General features: G+C 51.1%; 1 pseudogene; it reads right to left on the bottom strand.

Annotated features, from left to right (window-relative positions):
* Positions 1–2,423: 2,423 nt before the first annotated feature.
* LOC110567829 (sialic acid-binding Ig-like lectin 13) lies at positions 2,424–20,169 on the bottom strand (annotated as a pseudogene).
* Positions 20,170–21,537: the final 1,368 nt, after the last annotated feature.

Below are 21,537 nucleotides of genomic sequence, written 5' to 3'. Positions count from 1 at the left end.
AGCCACCTCGCCCAGCTTGCCCTTCCCTTTGATCCCTGCTTCCCTGTGAAGTAACCTGAGCCTTCTCTGGGGACACCAGCCTCCTTCCCCCAGGGGAGCTCCCCCGGGGGGGGGTCCTTAACGAGCTGACCCCTAAGGCCCCAACCTGGGCCCAGTCCCACCTCTGCCTTTGAGCATTTCAAACCCATGCTGACAGGAGCCAGGAGGGCAGCACCGTCTCCTTCCTCCCACGGGTTTCTCCACATCGCTGCCCCCTCCCATTCCCCCCTCTTCACTTTTCTAAGTTCCTGTGGTTTCTGTGGTCTCCTTCTCCTGAGAGGCCAGAGCCCCCGCCGCCCCCTCCCCTTGCTCCCAGCCCTTCCTGCCCCAGCTGCCCTCCCAGCCTCGGTCAGGCAGGACTGGAGAGGCTGCCTGGGGTCCCGGGACTCGTTTCTGGTCAGCTTCACGCTTGTCTTCTCGCCTGAGAAGGTTCGGGTTTTCCCTGAGCTTCTTCCCTCCAAAGCCAGATCCCCAGGCCCGCCATCCGCCCCCGCCACTCCTTCATTCAGCAGGAGGTGCGCGCCTGCTCTTCATCCTTAATGCCACACGGAGGGACTCAGAAAGCCCCACCCAGGCTCCAGACCCCGGAACTGCACGAAGGCACAGGTGGGCGCTGGGAGGAAGGGCGGGGACGGCGGGAGGTGCAGGAGGGAGAGGCGGGGGGTCTGACAGGACCTCACTCTTTGGGGGCGCAGGTGTGACCCGAGGACCGCTTCCTGAGGAGGGAGGGGCGAGGGCCAGGGTCCCGGCGAGGATGGAGAGCCCAGGAGTGGCTGCAGCTGAGACCCCGAGGGAGCCCAGGAGGCTTTGCCGGGGAGAAGGGGGATTTGTACCTTCCCTGACCAGCGCAGAAGGCTTTGCCGGGAGAATGGGCACCTGAACCTTCCTTGACCAGCGTCTTTGCATTCCTTGGGCTCCGGAGCTGGTTCCGGGTTCTTCCTCCCACCTCGGGCTGTGCCGCAGTTCAGGACGCCGTCCCCAGAGGGCGCTACAATCCCAGCACAGGCGCCGCAGCGCCACAGACCCTGGAGCCCGCGCTGTCCATGGTCCTGCAGGCGGGAGGCTACCAGGGGAACAAATCCCAGACTCGGGACACATTTGCAGACAGTACTCTCCAAAAAGGCTACTTTTTACTGCACCTCAGAACAAAATCTCCTCCAGGGGAATCAAATTAAAGCAAAACCGAAGTCACCATGGTCAACTCACTTCCCTGACCCCAAACCCACCCTCCCCAAAATATAAAACTCTTCAAAACATTCACACACACTTTACAGCATTATTCTCAAATGACTTCCACCCAGGCACATTAAGTATGTGATATCCACATAAGAAATGCGCTCCCGAAGGCTTTTCAGGTCATACATCTTTGCTTTGTCTGGGTTGGGGTAGTGTATATTTCAGGGACTCTTAGCCGGTCTCCATCCTTTCCCTTCAAGTCAGAATAGCACATTGCAGGGCAAGAAGGAGGGTGAAGTATCTCTAGAGGAGAAACTTTGATTCACCCTAATTTCTCTTTTATTTTTCTCTTTCTCTCTCTCTCTTTTTCTTTCTGTCACCCAGGCTGGAGTGCAGTGGTGCAATCTTGGCTCACTGCAGCCTCTGCCTCCCGAGTTCAAGCAATTCTCCTGCCTCAGCCTCCCGAGTAGCTGGGATTACAGGTGCATGCCACCACGCCCGGCTAATTTTTGTATTTTTAGTAGAGATGGAGTTTCACCATGTCAGCCAGGCTGGTCTTGAACTCCTGACTTTGGGTGATCTGCCCACCTCGGCCTCCCAAAGTGCTGGGATTACAGGCATGAGCCATCGCACCCGGCAGATTCACCCTAATTTCTAGTGAAGAAAAAATTTTGCAAGTGCAGCACTTTATTATCACATATAATAGTTACTTGCTGGTGTCTGAGTGTGACATGACACTTACTTGAAATATTAGTTTTCCAAAATAAGATTCAACTCCTTATGTCAAATTCCAAAGCTGTCTGTGATCTGACACCTGCTACATATGTGCATTTCAGATATTCCCCCCATCTGTTAACTTTTCTTTTACTCTCCTATTATTTACAAAACAGCAGGACGCTTGCTTCCCAAAACATGAGTTATCCATGAAATGATCCTCTACTGTGGATGGAAAACAAGAGCCAGGAAGATAAAAACAGCCCTAGAATAAAGAGAACACTAGACCTATCATAAGAGAGGGTGAAAGTTAAAGAGCCTCGAAAAGGTCAACCCAGGCCAGGCGTTGTGGGTCACACCTGTAATCCCAGCACTTTGGGAGGCCAAGGCGGGCAGATCACCCAAGGTCAGGAGTTCAAGATCAGCCTGGCCAACATGGTGAAACCCCATCTCTACTAAAAATACAAAAAAATTAGCCAGGTGTGGTGGCAGGCACCTGCATTCCCAGCTACTCAGGAGGCTGAGGCAGGAGAATCACTTGAACACGGGAGGCAGAGGTTGCAGTGAGCTGATGGTGCACCACTATACTCCAGCCTCAGTGACAGAGCAAGACTCCATCTCAAAGAATATGGAGTTTATACCAACATATTATGGGGATGAATTAGTGGCCTATCAAAACCAGATTAAAGTAAGCATGGAGAGCAAGATACTGTATGGATTATAACTCGAATTAGTGATAACGCATAGCAATCTATTTCCTCACCTACCCTCACAACCATTCCTATAGAGCCATAAGGAAGAGGTATGGGAAGCAAAGGTGAGGGATGGAGAGAGGCTGTTCTGCACAGGAGGTGGGACCAAGGCACCCAGGATCTCCTTGCTCCAGTCATGTGCAGGGTGAGAGTCTTAGGACACCCCCACTGGGACCCTGAAGCCCAGACCTCAGCTCTGCTGTGAGGTGGGGAGCTCAGTCACCACAAGCAGCCCTATCCCCTTGGGAGCCCCTGAGCCTGTGTGGGAAACACAGTTCTGAGAGGAGAGACCAGTGATGTGGAAGGTGTGCTCTGGGGAGGAGAGGATGGTGAAGCCACCCATGGATTTGAGGGCTCAAGTTATAGGACAACTTGAGAGGGCTTCTCCCCTGTGCAGTAGATCCAGGTGACATCATAGGTTAGAAGAAAGCCACCCCCATTATGGTTCCCCTGAGCAGGTTGAGGGGCAGAAGCCAGGAGCTCGACTGCTCTCCAGAAATGTGGGAGCAGGAACAGGCTGTACAGGGTGGGGCTAGGGAAAGGAAAACAGAGGTGGGACTGTCCTCAGCCCACTCTTCCCTTGCCTAAGTTGCCCCACCCCCAACAGAAGCAGGTGTTCTGTTAACATTCACCCTGCACAGCCAGGCTCAGGGAGATGTGGCAGGAGCCCAGCAGGGACTGAGCCCAGTGGGGGAATTCTCTATTCCCTAAAACCAACTGGGGCAGGTCCAGGACCTGGGGATGCAAGGAGTCGGGGGACTCAGGGTCAGGCTGCCCTGGGACCAGCTCGGCCTGGCAGAGGGGCTGCTGTCAGCATCACAGACCACGTGCAGGGATTGCCCTCCTGCATCTGCAGAGATGGGGCATTGCCCAGAATCTGTGGGACTAGGGAAACCGAAAGAGCTGGAGGGGCAGGACTGAGAGGCCCTCCTCTCTCTCTGTGTCCGCCTCAGACTTAGGAGTGGAAACAGCCTCTCCGAGACCAGGATTGCAAGCAAGAATAAGTAGGGGCGAAGACCCCCAGCATGCAGGGGTGGGGAGGCACCTTAATGATCCCGGGACAGGGGCATGGAAACATGGGGAGGACTCGGCCGTATCAGTACGTGGAGAGAATGTCCCAGGACAACTGGCCTTGATGTGCAGAACCATGGGGGAACGTTCACTCTCATGGTTCTGGCCACTTAGGAACCAAGACAGGTAACACACTTGGGCTTTCTCCTGGGCCACAGGAGCCAGGGGAGGATCTGAGTAGGGGAGGGACAGGGAAAGATCTGGTTAGAGAGACCCCTCTTTGGGGCCCAAATTGTGGTTGGCTGGAGGGAGCAAGACCCAGGAGGGAAGCTGCTGCAGCTCCAGGCGTCACCCGGGTCCAGGTGAGCAAAGTTAGAGACTTGAGGTGGGACTGTGGCCATGGGAATGAAGGAAGCAGGGGATTTCAGACATTTTCCAGAAGTCAAGTTTGCAAAAACGCCGACTCATGGGAAGACTTGGGTGAAATTCAGAGATGTGTAAAGAGCTTTCCAGGACACTGACTGAGCTGACTCACATGGGTGGGGCGGGGCCTCTCAATGGGGAGTGAATTGTGCTCAGAACAGGCTGAACCAGACAGAAATTTATGGGCATCTTCCAGGCAGAGGTAGGACTAGGATATGAGCTTTCTGAAAGGGTCATGCAGAGAGAGGCTAGAGACCCGGGGCCCCACTCCTGAGCTAGTAGCCACAGCTGGGGTATAATCATTCCAACCATTTGTCAGGTAGAAGATGGAGCAGCGCCCATCTCACTCTCTCAGACCCTCCTGTGCTGTCACCAAGTTGGGCACTTCCTGCTGGAATCTTGGATTCTGAGCCAGGGCCCCTGTGGAGACACAGGTTCGGCTCCACCCAGCCCCACAGCCCCTCCCTCGGGACCATTCACCTGCCCACTGCAGGGACAGCCGCAGCCACTGCAGCAACTCTGAGGCCAGGGCTCACTGTGTGAGCAGAAAAGGGGAGGGGAGTGGGGGAGGTGGGCTTCGGGGATTCATGGGGAGCTGGGTAGGAGCTGGAGACCTCAGCCCTGCCCAGAAGAGGAACCTCAGACCCACACACAATTAGAGCTCATCCCTCTGAAGACAGCAACAGAAACCCCCAGCCCCAGAGACTGCAGGAAGCTTGATCTCTTTTCTCCTGATGATCTGCCTGTTGTCTGTTTTGTAAACTTCATTACTGTACCTTCTGAGGGCACAGGGAAACTTCCCTCCACTAGAACCCAGTACATAGTTCACAATATAAACTAGCATATTAGTTGAGAGGCTGAGTTGGGCGGATCACAAGCTCAGGAGTTTGAGACCAACCTGGCCAATATGATAAAACCCCGTCTCTATTAAAAATACAAAAAAATTAGCCAAGCATGGTGGTGGGCGCCTGTAATCCCAACTACTCGGGAGGCTGAGGCAGGAGTATCACTTGAAACTGGGAGGTGGAGGTTGCAGTGAGCTGAGATCACGCCACTGCACTCCAGCCTGGTGACAGAGAGAGACTCTCAAGAAAAAAAAAAAAAGAAGTGTCAAGCCCTAATGAGGAAAAGGAGTCAGGCTGCTGGGAGCAGGCAAAGAGAGAAAGAGAGAAAGCCAATAAGCTACAAGCCTGCCTTCCTTCACGGTTCAGGACAGGTAGCCCCTCTGCACAAATAACTCATAACTTTTCTGTGCCCAGCTATCACCAGACCCTCAGCTGATAGAAACGTGCAAGTTACCTCACCGCAACCTTGTACTCCACGCGGCCCTCTCCAGCACAAGCACCATCCTGTAAAGGCTTGCTGGGACAAGCCTTTGTCCCTGCACTCAGCTCCCCTCTTGCTGGCCTGCCTGTTAGAATGTATTTTCATACTTTCTCTAATAAATCTGCAGTTCTAAATCTATAACTGTCTTGGTAAATTCTTTTTACTGCCTGTGCACTGGCCCCAGATAGTCACTTACCCGTGACAAGAGGCAGGACCACTGTGTCATCAGTGGGTTGGGGATCCCAGGAAAAGAAGAGGGTTTAGGGAGGGAGATGGGTGGACCATACCTAGCAGAGCAATCATGGGGGCCATCAAGGGGGAGGTGTCCAGTGGTATGTTGGAGGGTGAGAGGCCCTGAACACTCACCTGAGAGATTAACCTTTGACAACCTTTGCAGCCTCCACACCTGCAGCTGCCTTTGCCGCCTTCCTCCTGTGGGACTTCACTCTGTGTGAAGAGACAAGGGCCTGTGATTGTGGCCAATCAGGGTGCAGGGGGCAGCAGACTCACTTCCCTGTGCCCTGCTAAGGGGCGGGGGGGACTGATGTGGAAAGGGCAGGTTCCATCCCAAGACCTCCAAGATGAGGGAAGGAACCTCTCACCCTGGACATGCAGCAAAGTTGGGTACAGAAAACATTGTCCTGTGTGAAATTCTCACCACAGCTGAGCCTCTGCTGGCCCAGGCTCTCTTGACTGGTTCAGGTCCCTCCAGCACTGGGACTCACATTCAGCCTTGTGTCCTTTGCCTTCCCCCCACCTCCCTTTGCTCCCTGCGGCAGTGCTCACCTGAGGATGATAAGGCAGGGAAGAGAAGCAGGATCTTCACGGCAGCCTCCCCGATGGCCACCAGAACCACCTCTGCCATGGGCCCCGATTTCCCTCCATAAAGGCGCATGAGGTGGATTCACTTGCTAAACCACAGTTCCCTATTGTTCCTGATAATTGGACACGGCTTCTACCAGTTCTTCCTGCATCCCTGCATGTCAGAAAACAGCCCAGGGCTCACCTCATCCCCTGCCGAGACTGACCAGCAGTAAACAGAAGGCTCTGGCCCCAGAGACATTCCTGGCCTCACAGCTGAGGCTGAGGCTGAGCTGAGCATAGCCCTATTCTCTAGGTGAGCCCAGTGGACTTCTCATTCAGAGACCTGGGAGGAAAGGTCGCTGGGAGGGAGGGGTTCTGGCGTGCAGCCCCTAACACTCACTCTGCAGAAAGAGCCTCAGGGAGACTTGCTGGGAGCCCAAAGTGTTCCGAGCTTGGCCGGTGAATTCTCCTTCATCCCTGAAGTGCACTCGAGGAAGCTCCAGCACCTCGGGGTTGGGCTGTGAGGGACTCAGGATCAGGTTCTCCTGGGCCCATCTCAGCTTGGTGGGAGGATTGCTATCAACAGCACAGACCAGGTACAGGGACTGTCCTTCCAGAACCTGAAGAGATGACCCATTTCTCAGGGTTGTGGAGGCTGGAGAAAAAGAGACAGAGGGTCAGAGTGACAAAGAGGTTGAGAGAAAGAAGAAGGACACCTAAAGAGACCAAATAGAGGAACAGATTCAGACTCACAAGCAAAGACTGATAGAAACACTCTGTGAGATGGATCCAGGAAGAGGGGTGAGCCTGGGATCAGAGCCTGGCTCAGGCCCCAATTTCTCTATATAGCATGGTTTAGATTCGTCTCTGCACTGATAGGCCTTTTTTGGCTGGATCTGGGACCCAGAAATCACCGAGGGAGGCTCTCGGGCTTTACAGGGCACTCAGATGAGATGCCAGTTTAGGCCCATACTCCACGTCCTCTTCAATGCTCTCGCTGACACCTCAGCTTCCAGGTTCTCCCTGAACTTTCTTGTTCTTTATCCAGGTCCTCCCCTAACACCGGTTTACTAATTTATCACTGTGCCTCTGAGAGGCGCTCACTCCCAGAAATCAGAGACTGGTTGGTAGCAGGACTTAGGAACAGGAGCTCACGAGGCCACATGACATGTGGTGGAGGTGACTCACGCTCCAGTAGCCTTGGGGATGGCAATGTACATGAGACCAGGTAAATTATGTGATCCAGGAAGCCTTCCTGAAGGAGGCACACCTACCTCACACATGAAGCAGAGTATGAAGGACAAGCAGGGGTAGCTAGATAATGAGGGCTGGAAGCACATTCCATTAAGAAGGAACAGAAAGTGGAAAGATGACCAAAGCCTGAGCACTTCCAGAAAATGCAAAGAGACCTGCAGGGCTGGAGGGAGACAGCGTGTACACGCGGGGGTGGAGGGTGGAATTTAGCCACAAGACACAGGAGGAAAAGCAGGGAGTTGTGGGTTTTTTTTTTTTTTTTGTCACCTAGGCTGGAGTACAGTGGCGCGATCTCAGCTCACCGCAACCTCCACCTCCTGGGTCCAAGCAATTCTCCTGCCTCAGCCTCCTGAGTAGCTGGGATTACAGGCGTGTGCCACCACACACAGCTAATTTTTGTATTTGTGGTAGAGATGGGGTTTCACCATGTTGGTCCGGCTGGTCTCGAGCCCCCGACCTCAAAAATCCACCTGCCTTGACCTCCCGCATTGCTCTGGTTACAGGTGTGAGCCATTGCACCCGCTAGAGATTTGTTTTAATACATTCCGCATGGGGGTAATTGGCACCAATAAAAGAGATCGAGAAGTGTGGCTACAGGAATAAATGGATCCCTTTACGTTGAAAAATCATGGACGGCTAAGAAAAAGCCACATGGGGCTGGGCGCGATGGCTCACGCCTGTAATCCCAGCACTTTGGGAGGCTGAGGTGGGCAGATTACCTGAGATCAGGAGTTTGAGACCAGCCTGGCCGACCAACATGGTGAAACCTTGTCTCTACTAAAAATACCAAAAAAAAAATTAACCACCTGTGGTGGTGCGTGCCTATAATCCCAGCTACTCGAGAGGCTGAGGCAGGAGCATCACTAGAACCTGGGAGGTGGAGGTTGCAGTGAGCTGAGATTGTATCACTGCACTCCAGCCTGGGCGACAGACTCCTTCTCCAACAAGGAAAGAAAGAAAGAAAAAAGCCACATTGCATATTGGGATATGTATTTGGAATGCGTATTGCTGATATTCAGTAATTTCTCAAACTGAAGAGAGCCTCCAAGAATAAACAATAAAGGGCAAAATCACTCTGGAAAGCTGAGCAGACACTATAAACGGGAGGTCACAGAATAAAATAAATAAAATGACTCCTTAACATACGAAGAAAAAAATGCATACCATTTGTAGGGGGTAAACCCCACAAGTGCCGTGGCAAGGGTCTGAAGCCTGTTCCATGTAAATATTAATTTAGAAAAGAATTAGAAATGTAGGCACATAGTTATTCCTTTATATAATCAATATATACAGAAGAAAAAATTACCACGTTAACTATTTTTCAGTGTTCAGAGAAGTGGCACCAAGTACACTCACATTTATGAATCACCACGATTGAACTCCAGAAGTTTCTTCATCTTCCCAAACTGAAACTGCACCAATGAGATGAAAACTCCGTATTCCTTCCTGATCACAGGCCCTGGCAAGCATGGTTCTACTTTCTGTGTCTGTGAATTTGCCTACTCGACACACCTCCTATACATAGAATCATAGTGTTTGTCCTGCTGTGACTGACTTAGCACAATATATTTAAGATTCATCCACGCTGCAACACATGCTAGTGTCTCCTGCTAGCTTCTCCTTCTTCTTTTTTTCTTTGTTTGTTTTATTTTCTTTTGAGACAGAGTTTTGCTCTCGTTACCGAGGCTGGAGTGCAATGGCGCGATCTCAGCTCACTGCAACCTCCGCCTCCTGGGTTCAGGTGATTCTCCTGCCTCAGCCTCCTGAGTAGCTGGGATTATAGGCACCTGCCACCACACCTGGCTAATTTTTGTTTTTGTTTTTTATTGAGACAGGTTCTTACTCTGTTGCCCAGGCTGGAGTGCAGTGGCATGATCCAGGCTCACTGCAACCTCTGCCTCCCAGGTCCAAGTGATTCTCCTGCCTCAGTCTCCCGAGTACCTGGGATTACAGGCACAGGTCGTCATGCCTGGCTAATTTTTGCATTTTTGGTAGAGAAAGGGTTTTACCATGTTGGCCAGGCTGGTCTCGAACTCCTGACTTCAAGTGATCTGCCTGCCTCGCCCTCCCAAAGTGCTGGGATTACAGGCATGAGCCACCATGTCCCGGCCCAGCTTCTTCTTCTGTATTAAGGCTGAGTAACATTCGATTGTATGTATATAACACACATTGTTTATTCATTCTCTTTTTAGGAATGCTGGGGTTGCTTTCCCTTTTAGCCACTGTGAATATGCTTCTGTGAACACAGACGTGTAAAAATGTGCTCAAGTTTCTGCTTCTGATCTTTTGGGAGACATACCCGAAAGTGAAATCGCTGGGTCATGAGATCATTCTATTTTTAATTTTTTTTTGAGAAACCCCGCTACTACTCTCTAGACCAATTTCACTGTTTTACTTTCGCATCAGCAATGCACAAGAGTTCCAATGCCATGAGTTAGATCAACGAATAATCCTGCAGAACAAAACATATCCATAGAGAAATTTCTTACAGCAAAGCCTCTGCTCATTTTTCAATAGGCTCACTTTTTCTAATTGCAAGAAACAGAAATGAAAACCAACAGCTTAATCTGGAAAAGAAGGGTTTTGTTTTTTAAAGTGTTGTTTGTTTAATTTTTGGCCCAGGCAGTGGGGAGTCTGGGAACATCCCCTAACTCAGGTCAAGAGCAGCTCATTACTGATGTCCAATGTGACCCCGAGGTGCTGTTTCTTGCTCTGTTCGTGGTGAGCTGTAGGTGTCTGAGCCATCTTCATTCTCTGGGTAGCAATGCTCATGCAAGTGAAGTCTCCCCAGCTCATGGCTTATGCCGTCCCTGCAGCTGACAGGGAGAGCAGCATCTCCGTCCTGTAGGCTCCCACAGCATCTTCCTGACAGTCACGAGGAGCCACATCCAGCTTTTTCCTCCATTTTTTTATGAGCAAATAGGTTAACTGGAATTTGAACTTCTGGGTTCAAATCCCCGGAAGTTCAAGGCTCAAACCCCCATCGACCTATTCCCACACTTAATATACATGGTAAGAATGATTCTGAGGGTGCATTGGGCATATTGACAAAGAAAGGTATGGTTTTTTGTTTGTTTGTTTGTTTGTTTGTTTTGAGATAGAGTTTTACTCTGTCACCAGGCGCCAGGCTGGAGTGCAGTGGCGCAATCTCAGCTCACTGCAACCTTCGCCTCCCGGGTTCAAGCAATTCTCCTGCCTCAGCCTCCCGAGTAGCTGGGACTACAGGCGCACGCCACCACGCCCAGCTAATTTTTGTATTTTTAGTAGAGACGGGGTTTCACCATGTTGGCCAGGATGGTCTCGATCTCTTGACCTCGTGATCTGCCCCCCTTGGCCTCCCAAAGTGCTGGGATTACAGGCTTGAGCCACCGCGCCCAGCCGAAAGGTATAATTTTTTACAAGAATTTCCATCTCTGACTTCTGTCCAACAGTTAGATTCTAGTCCTTGTTTCTAAATGAAAATAAGAAACGCATCATTTTGGAACTAAAATAAATAACACTTTGAAGTTGAAACAGAGAAAACATATGAGGCTGCACATGGAATTAGTGGGAAATTATGATCTTATTTGAGGTTATTCTGACTTCTCCAAGGAAGATTTAAGCTCAAAACGTCAGGTGGCCAGGGAACCACCCCATGGTGAAACACATAGGGATGTTCAAGCATAGTGTGTGAGTTAATCAACCTTTGATATGTACAAGGAATTTCTCTTTGTAGTCAATGAGAATGTGAAGTGTATAGAAAATAACTTTTGATGAATAAGAGTACATGAATTTGCATATGAGAAATCTTTCCTCACTGGGCAAAAGCTCATTTGATTTCTTTCTTTTTTTTCGAGACAGAATCTCTCTCTTTCACCTAGGCAGGAGTGCAGCGGCATGATCTTAATTTACTTCAGCCTCAACCTCCTTGGTTCAAGAGATTCTTGTGCCTCAGCCTCCCAAGTAGCTGGAATTGCAGTTGTGTGCCACCACATCCCACTATTATTTTGAATTTTTGGTAGAGATGGGGGTGTTGCTATGTTGACCAGGCTGGTCTCGAACTCCTGGCCTCAAGTAATCCTGCCACCTTAGCCTCCCAAAGTGTGAGCCTTCAAGGCCTGGAGACCAAATGAAATGTTAACCTGGAATCATTACAGGTGTGAGCCATCAAGCCCAGCTTCATTCAATTCCTTAAGGAGGATGAGCAGCACTGAGTGGATGGGAATGTGCCCTCTCCGGAGAAAGATTTGCATGTGGAGTTGTCATCATTATTTATCAGGACAGGTTTTCTCTTTTTTCCTGTTTTTTAGAGATGGTGTTTCGCCATGTTGCCCAGGCTGGTCTCCAACTCCTGGGCTCAAATGATCCGCCCGCCTTGACCTCCCAAAGTGCTAGGATTACAGATATGAGCCACTGCACCTGGCCCAGCACAGGCTTTCTAACGCTCATAGCCATTGGTCATGTGCTGCGTTATCTCCAGCTCTATAGGGCTTTGTAGCAGCTCTCACTGCCTCTCTCACTAATTCATCCGACAGGCAGTGTCCAGGAACCACAAGAAGAGAATTCATGTTCACGTTAAAAATCATAGTTGTTTCTATCCAATGTTATGGCATTTTTCTTTTTTTTTTTTTTTGCTTTTAATGAAAAAAAGCTTTGATTTCTGTTGTTTGGGAAATCTGAAGGGTAGACCTGGCTTTCACTGTGGCTGGATTTCGGGGTCTGATGCTAGAGGGGCTCATCTTTCCGTTTGCTTTTGGCTCTTGTCCTTGTCTGTTATTGTTCCTGTGGTTGTTCATTTATTCTGCCTGGATTTTGTTCTCAGGCTCATAAAGGTAGGAGTTGATGTCCACTTTGCAGATAAGGACACTGAGGCACACAGAGATCAAGTAATTTCCCTTCTGAGGCAGAGTCGGTGGACTTCCCACGGCACCATGATGCCCCCTTACATCCGTGTATCCAACAACATTCCCTGCCCTGCTCAGGGCGCCCTCTGCTGCTCACCCAGAGAGTTGCAGAGATCCCTGCACCAATCTCCTCCATCCTCTTTGACCCCCAAATGCTTTCTGACACCTGACTCCAACACTGTCACTCAGAGACTAACCTATGTCAAGATTTACAATCTCACCAGGCAAAGTGGCTCACGCCTGTAATCCCAGCACTTTGGGAGGTTGAGGCGGCTGGATCACCTGAGGTCAGGAGTTCGAGACCAGCCTGGCCAACATGGGGAAACCCCCACCTTTACTAAAAACACAAAAATTAGCTGAGCAATGGTGGTGGGTGCCTGTAATCTCAGCTACTTGGGAGGCTGAGGCGACAGAATCGCTTGAACCCGGGAGTCGGAGGTTGCAGTGAGCCGAGATCGCGCCATTGCACTCCAGCCTGGGCAACAAGGGCTAAACTCCCTCGGGAAAAAAAAAAGAAAACCCAAAACAAAGATTTATAATCTCACCGAACAGGAATGACAACTACAGGAAGTAGCTATTATCTGAGGTTATTCGTAATGTTATTGCTATTGTTAATGCTTTTTTTTTTTTTCCATTCCACTCTCATCTTCTCTGGAAGCTGATTGGGGCCTCCTGCCTCTCACCTTCTCTATCCACTTCTTACCCCTACCAGGAGGTTGTAGACAAAGATTAGGGTTGATGCATTGTGCAATTCTATGGCTCCCCCTAGTGGTGTAATGCGTTTGAGGCGCTGGGGTTTGCTTGGACAGGGCCCCAAGGATGCGGGTAAGGGCACTGTTAGAACCTCCACCTTGGGTACAGCTCCTCAAAGATTCCAGGTTAACATTTCATTTGGTCTCCAGGCCTGATAAACGGGCGGAGTGGCTGTTCATTAGTGTCCACTCTGGCTGCACCAGGTAGGACTTTGCTTTGGGAGGAGCTGTGACATTCTGCTCTCTTGATAAGAAGGTACAAAGCTGAGCTCCAGAAATGGATTGTGAGCCCCTTGGGTCTGCTCCCCAGGCTGCCTCCTGCCCCCGGGGCTTTGGATGCTATTCCTGACCGAAGAGATAGGGTTTTGGATAAGGTGCTCCTGAAGGCCAGATTTTTCTCTGGGCAAGGTTCATTTCTTTCCCACACGAGTCTACTGCTGGGATTCATTACGGATCTACAGATGGGACTAGGCAAAAGCTGTTCATGCTGGTGTGTATACAAAGTAGTGAACCCTGATATAAACGATGGACTCTGAGTGCTAATAACGTGTTAATGTAGGTTCATCAAATATGACAAATGTACACTCTGGGGGAGATGCTGGGAATAGGGGAGGCTATGCGTGTGTGGGGGCACCTGGTATATGGAGAATCTCTGGACCTTCTGCTCAATCTGTGAACATAAACTGCTCTGAAAGTTATGCCTATCCCATAATATGCTTCTGGGAAAAATTGTCTATATATTTTTTTAAAATGGAAAGAACTGGCTGGGCACAGTGGCTCAAGCCTATAATCTCAGCACTCAGGGAGGCTGAAGTGGGAGGACTGCTGGAGTCCACGAGTTTGAGATCAGCCTGGGCAACACAGGCAGACTCTGTCTCTACCAGAAAAAAACAATTAGCTAAGCAGAGTAGTGCACGCTTGTGGTACCAGCCATTGGGAGGCTGAGGTGGGAGGACTGTCTGAGCCCGGAGTGTTGAGGCTGCAGTGAACCATGATCATGCCACTGCCCTCCAGACGCCGAGCCTCTGTGGTTTGCAAACTGATGACTGGAATAAAGTGTTTTTCCTCCAAAAGTCCTTTTCAGAGAACTTTTGTATATACTACTAACAGTGACTTTAGGAACAAGCTGAACTCCAGCAAGGACACTGTCATACAAACTTGGCTTTAGGATTATACCAGCATGCCCTGCAGCCATTCAAAATGGCCTTGCTGAGAAATATTTTAATGGTGCAAGGAAAGAGTAACCTGTTGAGGGTAAAAGCAGCTGGTCGTAAAACAGGACCAGGAATTTAAAAACTGGGTGAGACTTCCAGGGGCCATGCCGCTCTGGGCTCCAGCATCTGCTTGGCGGTCACCTCCCTCTGACTGGCCGGTGGCATGGAAGGGACAGAGAGGAGCTCCGGGTCCACTCTGGCTCAGCCATGAATGTGGCTGCATGAGGCGTCCCGGCCTTGGTGATGCAGCGGGCAGGGAGGAGCTGCAGTGCCGGCCAACCCCGCCTGGGACTCAGATCCTATCACACACGACAGCATGCACCTTAGATCCCGAAGAAAAGGCACAAAGTGTTCAAGTGATGTTTAGAAATCATTAGTGAGCAGATCTTACACACTTGGTGCTAAAACACCCAAGCATTGTGCATCAGATCCTGATATGCTCTCCCTGGAATTCCTGCACAGCCAGTGTCAGGTGTCTGTGGGTGTCCCCCTTATGCAGATGCACCGGCCGCCTGCACCCGAGGGTGCGTCAGGGAAGCCATGCGGCCATCAGGACACAGGCTCCGGGACACTGAGCATCCTCCCCTCCTGACTGAAAATGACAATGATGACTCTTTGTCATTCTCCTCTTTCTCTGAGGCTGATGTGGCAGATGGGGTCTGGGTCACTGCGATGACTACGGTGTTATCTCTGATAGTCATGATATGGCTTAAGATAGTATATCTGAAGTCATGATGTGGCTTCTGGTCTTCCATGCAGACTTTGTAGTGACGTCTGTCATGCTGCTGCCTTCCAAAGACTTCTGGTGCTCTGTGGTCAATGAGGACATCTTAACCTCTTGGTGGTGTTTGCCGGTTGTCCCAGCTGAGAACCACGCTCGCTGACCCCAGGGTGGTACCCAAAGGAAAGGCTACAAAAGAATACACGGAGAGTGTGCAGCTGCAGCCCCAGGAAGTGATCTACACCTGCCCCAAGTGCTGCTGTATCAAGCGGAAGCAGGTTAGACAGGCGGGTCATGGCTTCCCTTAAAGAGGAGCAAACTTGCCAAATAGAGGGAGAGAACAAACTGCCCGACAGCGCGCGAACCGCCCGACGACAGCGCGCGAACCGCCCGACGACAGCGCACGAACCGCCCGACAGCGCGCGAACCGCCCGACAGCGCACAAACCGCATCCTGGGCTCGTGGTCAGAACATCCTGGAGCCAGGAGGTAGAAGGGCAGAAGGGAAAGTCCCCACCTTCGCGCAGGTGCAGAAACTCGTGCTTAGTGACCTTGGGTTGACTTATGCTCATTACAATAGTCTCCACCCAGGGGGCTGAGCATAGGTCAGCACAATAGTCTCCCCTGGGTGGAGACTGAAGGTGCTAATGAGACATGCGACGTGTGCACTAGCATGGACAGCCATTGCGCATGCGGGCCCAAGAGACCACCCAGAACACGCTTAAGAGCCACCCCTTCCCACCCCTGCCTGAGGAATCATGGAAGACTCCCCTAAAGGGGGTTTCCCCAGCTCAGTCAGCGCTGTCTCCTTGGAGCGGCCGCTCTGATCAGCTGTCAGAGGGCACCTGCACTTTGCAGTTAACTGTCTTGCTTACTTTTACTTCGGACTCCCTCTCAAATTCTTTTTTGAGGCAAAGCCAAGAACCGGAACTAGCCCACGGGCTGCAAAGTCAGAGCGTGCTCACCACTGCCGTACTTGCAAAAGACGTGCTTGCAAAACGGGTCACCACTGCCCATGGGTGAGCAGTTGTGTAGGAGAAAATAATCCCGTTTTCTGTGCTTTTTACTATGATGTAGACAGCTCCATCCCAAGCCCATGCTCGGAATCTCTGTGGACTTCGTCTCCTGCATCCGAGGACAGCGGACTGAATGCAGTAAATTTCTACCTCCAATAATTGTCATGTGCTGCCCTTCCTGTGCCTGGAGGGTTGTCTGTTTTTCACTTTCACCGCGGTTGTTTGGCACTTGAATCCATTCAAAATGCAACAGACAAAACAGACATGGAGAGACGGAAAAATGAGAAGCCCTCGAGGGGGCAGAGGCTGCAATGGGAAAGGACGAAGTCTGTCTTTGGGAGTCCCCCTCACTCCCCTGATGAATCCCTTCCTCAGCTACCGATTCAGGCGACTGCCGACGATACCCAGAAAAGGAAGACCAGGTTTCTCCCATGAGGCTCCTCTCATCAGGCTAGAACTTGGTAACTGGCTTTCACTTATCTATTTGGAGTCTGAAGGGAATGAACAGCTCATTTGGGACCAACGGAGCAAAGGTACCTACACAAATCAGACGGCTTGCAGCAAGCGGTGTTTTACAGATTTACAAATCTATACATCTATACAATTTGGGTTACTATGAATTCATTGCATATTGGAGAATATCTTGATCCAAAGAACAGTCATTCCTGAGTGGTCCTTTGTGGCTATCCTGTTCTAATTTTTTTTAAAATCTTGAGTGCGTCAAGGTCTTAGTACTGATTTATTGTTGTTGATCCAGCCAAATTAGCAGTGTAATGTTTTATAAATCTATAACCCTCCCTCCCTTCCTCCTTCTTCTATTTCCTTCCTTCCTTCCTTCCTTCCTTCTCTCTCTCTTTCCTTCTTGACAGGGTCTTGCTCTGTCGCCCAGGCTGGAGTGCAGTGGCACAATCTCGGCTCACTGCAACCTCCACCACCCAGGTTCAAGCTATTCTTCTGCTGTAGCCTCCAGAATAGCTGGGATTACAGGCATTCACCACCACACCCGGCCAATGTTTGTATTTTTAGTAGAGACAAGGTTTCACCATGTTGGTCAGGCTGGTCTTGAACTCCTGACCTCAGGTAATTCACCCACTTCAGCCTCCCAAAGTGCTGGGAATACAGGCATGAGCCACCATGCCCAGCCAAGAATACTTTGCAATTTCTAAGAAGTTGTTTGGGATATTACATGGGTTATTAAAATTCTGTGTACTGAAGTTATTTTTCAATCATGAAGAAAAAAAAGTCAACCCAGGGAACGAGAACTCACCGAGCTGTCATTTCAGGAAGTTCCTGGTGACCCTGCAATTCGGTAGTGCACTCCCTTGATCACAGCAAGAGTGTTTACAGAGAAAGACATTTTGGTCAGAATGAGCTCTAACGCTATGCACTGAATGGCAGAGGCGACTTTCAGTACGCTCCCCGCCGTCTGGGTGGTTTGACGTGCAGTGGTAGATACCCAAAACAGGAGCGAACACGAATCACAGCTAATACAAAAAGGTAAAGTTGGAGGCTTACTTGTCTCACTGTATTTTCTACCTGCTGTATCGAAAGGATCATATTAAAATGTTAATTGAAGCTTTTAACTGAAGGTTTTAACAGAGCGAGAGAGACAGAGACCCTGTGTGTGAGGGCGAGGCAGAGTGTGTGCACCTGTGTGCTTCTCTCTGTGCATGAGCTGAGCGCTGCCTCCTTGGGCATGTGACAGTTAATTTGACGTGTCAACTTCACTGCCCTGGGACCCCCATTCGTGTGTCCTTTCTTGACCTCATTCCCTACCTGTCACATGCACTTAGAGCATTTCTGTCTAATTTAGAGTTCACATAGATCTCCCTGCGTCTCCCCTCTGTGCACCTCTGACGTCCAGAAAGCAGGTTCTGGCCTGGGGTCTGAAGCAGGTGGAATCGGCCCTGGGTCTCCTCCCGCTCTTTTCCACCTAGATTGCTTCCGGCCTCTTGAGGATCCTGATGGAAATCGTCCCCTTTCTGGGACAGCAGCCGTGGACAGGGCTAGGGTCATACAGGGACCCATGGGGGTGGAAGATGGAGCAGTGTGCAGTCACAGAGACCCTCCTGCACCGTCACTGACTCTGGCACTTCCAGCCTCAACCTCACATCCTGAGCCAGGGCCTCTGTGGGGAAATGGGTGTCAGCCCAGCCCAGACCCATGGCCCCTCTCCCCGAGGCCCACTCTGCCGCCCATAGCAGGGGCAGCAGCAGCTGCAGTGTGAGCTTCTTTAGGGTGAGAATCACAGAGCCTTGGTGTCGCAGGGCCCTAGAGGAGGCCCCAAAGGGATCCAAGGGGTAAGATCAGAAAAATAACTGACCACAAAAGAGGACCTTTGCCCCACGCTGCCAGAGCTATCAGAGCTCTTGAGGAGCCAATTCTACTTTCCAGACGGGGTCTTCAGTGGGGGCTGCATGCAGCAGGGAGGTCCCAACCCACAGCTGCGGGCTCTCTGCCCACAGCCTTTCCCTCCCACACCACTGTTCACACCCAGGGAAGCAGGCGCTGTCTGGCCATTACAGCTTCTAGGTTCCTGGGAGGGTTGGTCCTGCCAGGGCTGGGACTCAGGAAGGACGGGCGGAGGACCCAAGAGGCATGAGAGATGGGGAGGGGTTCCCCGAGGTGGGGGAGGTGATGTTTAATGAATGAGCACAACGACCACACCAGGAGCATCTCCTCCTTTCTGGGGGTAGAGACAAAGGGGAGAGTGTGACAGACTCTGTCTCCTTCCTTGGGAAGTTCCCTAATGAACGACGGGGCAGAGGAGCCCTGGGCCACCCCAGCTCCTGTTAGTAAGGGGCCTGGTGCTGGAAACACAGGCAGGGCTTGTGGAACTGAGGGCCCTGTGCAGCTAGAAGGTGTGGCCTCTCTGCAGTGACACCAGCTCTGGGAAACTTCACCTGACAAGTGAGGTTGGTGCCAGGGTCCTGGAGCCTCGGGGTGATTGTGCACACCAGGAATGGGAGGTCCTGGGGCTCAGGGAAGTGGGGGCAGCTGACACCCAGGAGATGATAAGGAGGTGTCCCCTGCTTATAGACCCAGCACACAGATGAAGTCAGGTTTCAGAGGTGGCTGGGCTCCAGGGTCTACAGGATGAGAACGTTGGGTGTATGAATCAGGGTTACTGAGGAGATGCGGGGCACGCAGGATCAAGAGGGTAGGTCCAGGGCACAGCCCTGAGGGAAGCTTGGGCTCTGGTCTAGCTCCTCCTCTGAGCCCCCACATAGGTTATGCCCAACTCCCTCCCAGGACAGGGGCCCTGTCCCAGCCCTGCCCTGCAGCCCCTTTGACTTTCCCCTGTGGTCAGTCCTGGAGCTGGCTTCCCACCTGTCACACACAGAGAGGACTGGGGAGATTTTAAACTGTATTTGGTACTTCCTCTCTCCATCTGAAAGAAATATGAAGCATTGCTCACCCCCCCTGGCATCTATGATACTCTGGGAGCAGTTGTTCCTCTGGGGATTCCTGAAGAGGAAAAATAGGCCCAGGCTCTCCTCCACTTTTCAGTTTGGGTGGTTCGTGGCCCCTGGAGCATCCCAGAATTCTTTGGCTCCTTCCTGGAACCAGTAGTCATGAACAGAGTTATTGGTGTAGGAGGGTGGAGGTAGGAGAATTAGCAAGGCATGAGGGTGCACAGACAGTCCTGCACAGTCCCATGCTCCTGCACTTCCAGCTGGAAAACCACATCCTGAGCCAGGGCTCCAGTGGAGAACAAGGGTCAGTTCAGTCCAGCCCCAGAGTCCCTCTCCCCGTGGCCCATTCACCTACCCACGGCGGAGGCTGCAGTGGCTCTTAGGCAGAGGGATCCTGGGCTCCCTGTACAGTGAGAGAAGAGGAAGGGAGTGGAGGGGAAGGTTTGAGAGTCTGCTGGAGGCTGAGGAGAAGCAGGAGGACTTGGCAGTTCACAGAAGAAAAACCTCAGACCTACACGTGGTCAGAGCTCATCCCCCTCTGCACAGAGCAGAGGGAGACCTCAGAGACCTGCCCAGAGGGACGCATATGAGGAGCAGAGACCACGTACTTCCTCTCCCCTCACAGCCTCCCTCGAACACTAGAGCCTGGACTAGGACCTCTGGGGACATCGGAGGCATGGGACACCCATGAGGGGCTAAGGTCCTCCCACCCTGAGGTGCTTCTTTGTGCACTACTGTTTACACCTGGGAACTGGTCACTCCTGGTCTGGCCCCAGAGAGTCACAGCCTCATCTAGAATCATGAGGAAGTCAGTCCTGCAGGATGTCAGGTCCTGGAGGGTCTGTGGGAGTATCTGGGACAGCGAAAGGAAGAACCCCAGGTGCAGTGTGGGTGGTAGCCATTCACCCATTCATTCATTCATTCATTCGTTTGTTCATTCGTTATATAGGTAAACTCATGTTATGGAGGTTTGTTGTACAGATTTCTTCATCACCCAGGTACCAAGGCTAGTACCCAATAGCCATCACCCAGGTACCAAGCCTAGTACCCAATAGTTATCACCCAGGTACCAAGCCTAGTACCCAATAGTTATCACCCAGGTACCAAGCCTAGTACCCAATAGTTATCTTTTCTGCTCCTCTCCCTCCTGTCACTCTCCACTCTCAAGTAGGCCCCAGTGTCTGATGTTCCCCTGTATGTGTCCATGTGTTCTCATCATTTAACTGCCACTTATAAGTGAGAACATGTGGTACTGGTTTTCATTTCTGTGTGAATTGTCTAAGGTAATATCCCCATTTTTCAGGTGTAGAAAGTGACGCTTAGGGGAGGGAGGCAACTTAGCTGAGATTACATGGCAGGTAAGTGGCAGCATTAGATTCAAACCAGGCAGTGTGACCAGGAATCGCCCCTCTTAGCCATACTCTCTCTGCAAACAGCCTGCACAGCCTTTGACCCAGCAGTCCTCAGTAACTAGGGAGCTGTGCACAAGATCGCCCTCACTTCTAACTTCAGCTGCACGTTCAGGGGTCCCCGACCACGTTGTTTTGACAGTTCACTAGTAGGACTCACAGAACTCACTGAAAGCTGTTATCCTCATGTTATGTCTCATTAGAGCAAAAGGAAATCGATTAAAGTCAGCCAAGAGAAGAGCATGGGCAGGGTCCAGGGAATTCCAAACGGGGAGTTTCCAATTATCCCCTCCCAGTAGAATCACAGACAGCAGTAACTCCTCCTGACATGACATGTGACAATATGCACAGAGCATCGCCAGCCAGGGACACTCACCTAAGCCTTTATGTCCAGGGTTTTTATTGTGACTTTGCCATGTAGACAGGGATGACTGTTCATATGGCTGACGTTAGCTTCAGCTGCTCTAGAGATAGAGCTGATAACAATGACCCAAAGCCCCTACCATGAGCCATCTTATTAGACTATTTGATGAAGTCCAAGGTTCTCAGGTAAATAAAGACACTCCTATCAGGTGAGACAATCAGGGGCTTAGAGTTCCCTTCCAGTAGCTGAGAGCAAAGGCCAGAC

Source organism: Aotus nancymaae, unplaced genomic scaffold (assembly GCF_030222135.1).
Source record: "Aotus nancymaae isolate 86718 unplaced genomic scaffold, 86718_ANA_hifiasm-v0.15.2.pri h1tg000028l, whole genome shotgun sequence".
In the NCBI taxonomy this organism is placed as follows: domain Eukaryota; kingdom Metazoa; phylum Chordata; class Mammalia; order Primates; family Aotidae; genus Aotus; species Aotus nancymaae.
Note: the sequence above shows the minus strand (reverse complement) of the source record. Positions and strands in the feature narration are given on the sequence as shown.